Source organism: Habropoda laboriosa, unplaced genomic scaffold (genome assembly GCF_001263275.1).
Source record: "Habropoda laboriosa isolate 0110345459 unplaced genomic scaffold, ASM126327v1 scaffold15, whole genome shotgun sequence".
Lineage (NCBI taxonomy): Eukaryota > Metazoa > Arthropoda > Insecta > Hymenoptera > Apidae > Habropoda > Habropoda laboriosa.
The window spans coordinates 2,380,923-2,384,281 of record NW_017100141.1 but is presented as its reverse complement, the minus strand read 5'-3'; positions in this window follow the sequence as shown (position 1 = coordinate 2,384,281).

The window sequence follows — 3,359 nt, the reverse complement described above, 5'->3', positions numbered from 1 at the left end:
AAGATCTCTATATTGTTGGTTGTAAGAAGATACGAATCGTGACTCGAGCAAAGAAGAATCTGCCACAGAATTAAAAGAATTTCTATTAAAACCCTCGAAATCAACAATTTAAAAAAAACACCAATATAATAATTTCCATCAAAATTAATCTCTATTCAAAATCATTGAAAAATGAGAAAAGTCTTCTCATTCTCTAATTTCCAGAATTGCCAGGACAGTGTCTAACGAAGAATGCCAAGAATAAAATTAGAAATTGAAGGAAAACACTGATAAACCAATTTCCATCACTATCGATCACCGCTGAAAATAATTAAAAAATGGGAGTTTCTAATTCCCAGGACACTAATAAAGGCCGACGAAAAAACGCATTTTCCACGAGTCTCCCCTGGGAAAACACGGGGATTGCGGCAATTCCTGGCGGAGGCTAAACGAATCGGCCACTTTCGCCCCCGAAAGTCTGCAAACACCGTGGAACAACGGTTCGGTTGTGTCGCAACCAGCCCGCCTTCGTGTTCTTCCTTCCGCCAAGAAAATAGTAAAAAGGAGAGAGGAGAGATCGTGTCGGCGACTTCACGCCGGATGAACAGCTATTTTCCTTTCTCGTCCCGCTCCCCCTTTTCCTCCCTGCGTCTTTTTCCCAGCCGCCCTTTCCTTCCCACCGACAAAGGCACGCTTCGATCCTCGGCCTCGTAATTAGTCGACCCACTTTACACAACGTGCAATCGCCGCCACTTTTCTCTCTGTCTATCCCTCCTTCCATTCTTCCATCCGCTACGATTCATCGAGTGGAACGCGTCGCTGATTTCGCGCCCCTTTTATTCCTTGAATCAGGTTCCTCAGCGGACAGGATTAATCGAATTTTCGTCGCAGGATTGACTGATCATTGGTGACAAGTTCTTTTCTCCTTTTTGAAGTTTGCTTTATGTATTTTGTTTAGGAATTTTTTAACGCTCACACGTGCACAATTAACGGTACAATGAGTGCTATTTTGTGCATTTTGTTTAGGGATTTGAACCCTTTGACTCTCACACACGTGCACAGGTAATGGTATGTTTGGAGATCTTGTTGAATATTGCTATTGCATTCGAGTGACAATTTTAACCCTTTAACGCTCACACGTGCACAGCTAAGTGTTCAACGAGTGCAATTTTTTTTTAATTGAGGCCTTTGATGGAAAAGGTGCAAATCGATTTCGAAGTATTCATTACTCGATAAAAAGTAATGCAATTTGTCCGGTCGCGCAGCCCACCGGCCAGTCACACATCATAAATTAATAAACAGTCCTATCCAACCGTCTTCCTAACCCCTAACAAATTCCTTCCCTATCATAAAATAGTTCGAGTCGCTCCCTGGTCATGTTTCCTATCCCTTTCCCCTTTCCGGGTTTTCCCTAAATTATTTAAATTTTTGCACACCACCTTCACCCTCACGTTCTCCTTCCACTAGTTTCCTAATGTCCAATCACACCTCCGCATTTTTCGAGACCTTCTTTTCCACCACCTTCAACGTCCAACCAATCAGAACACACACCGACCTAATATATACCCACGCACCACCACAAATAAAGAGAGTTCAAAAATGTTCTGAAGGAGAGAACTTATTATTCACCATCACCACATCAACTACTAGAATTTCGCCCTTCCGGGATTAACACATCGGGAGCGCAACGATACGAACTGAGAACGAAGCTGAAACCAGTCTCGTTCACGAGTAGAGTATCGTACACAATTAAATCCAAAAGAGAAGTAATATGTCCTTGATATATCGTATCATCGGTGCATTACGTTTTTCATCAATGGCCTCAATTATTTTCTCTCACTTTCCACATTAGCTGATTCTTGAAACCAACAAAATTACACCCCTTCGATCTCTCTCTAATCCGACCGAAAATCGCCACGGAAGAAAAAGGAAATCCCCCCAAAAAATATACATATTCAGCTAGCAATAAAGAGTAGAAGTAGTAAGAGAACACGGTACAAAGCCCCGCTAATCTCTCTTACAATCCCCGCAATCCTCCTTTACAACCCCGTAACACCGTTCCTCCATCTCTCGTTTCCAAGTAAGAAAGTTTCGCGGAACGATCCGTGTAGCTGTGTTAAATCAAGGGTGGAGAAGTCGCGTTTGGGCCAAAGGGTGGCGAAATTCTCTCTCTCTCTCTCTTCGAGAGAGAGAATAGAATCGATTCGCGTGTCCTGGGGCGACGACGTAGCGAAACCGTTAGTGAACGCGTGTAAACTATCGAGGCGTCTGCAAGTCAATATCCCGAGAAACGGTGCGGCACCTAATTATCGGGGCAAGATTAACGTCGGCTTCGGTTATCGATTGTCTACGCTCCAAGTGGCGGCCAGACGGATTCGAGATATCTCGACGCTTCTCTCTCTCGCTCTCTCGCGCGTGTGTGTGTATGTGTGTCCACGGGTCGATATCAGAGAGATATCGTGCACGATCGCTTCACGACAAGCTCGCGAGAAACTGACGACGAAATCGAAGCGGCTGATTCATTGAGTCGACGGGCATACAGGGATTCGATGAGTTATGTGGCGTGTTTCGGTGGGAAACTGACTGTTCTCTGCTGTTTATGGCTGTTTTGTGGCGGCTCGGTTTCTGGTGAAATAGAACAACGGAATTGAGATGGAGAATGTTGGTGCACGCGAGGACGAGCGATGGAAGTTGGAGTGTATGGGAAATGTTTTGTTCATTTTTCGAATGGAAAAATTAGGGATTCTAAGTCTGGCGAGTGGAATTGCAGAAATACAACGAGTTTCGCGTGGAAAATGTTGGTAAATGTAAGAATTAACTGTGGAATTGGTATAATAATAAGTGAGTGATGGCGTGAATTTAGTGTGTATAGTCGGGGCCACGATATAGCGAGGTCGTAAAATCGGTCAGACGTCAAAGTAAACATGTTTTAGCTGCCAGGACCCGAAAATTGACAGAGATACGAGCAGATAAGTACTTGAAACCATTGTCAGGACCGTACGAAGAATTCTTGTATCCAGCGAAAGTCAACTGATTCTAATATATTTACTGAAAACTGCATGCAGCTAGGACAAATTAGGGTTTCTCCCTCTGGGGGAAGCCGCTTTTGGAAGTACGGTTACAGGTAAAGGTCTTATTGATGTCTTTAGCATCTTAGTTTATCTACTCGTGTTATATACAGATAGAAAGTGCAAAAAGATTGTGTAGCTTAATATTAACATATTTTCCATTTGTAAATGAAATACCATTTTCTACTTGAAGTACCAAAGTTTATTGTTGGAACCCTCAAACAGACTGCAACACACGGCCTTGAGTGCCGCAACATCAATCGATGCCGATTCTTGAGAGTTTAATTTACGACCTCGCTACATCGTGGCCCC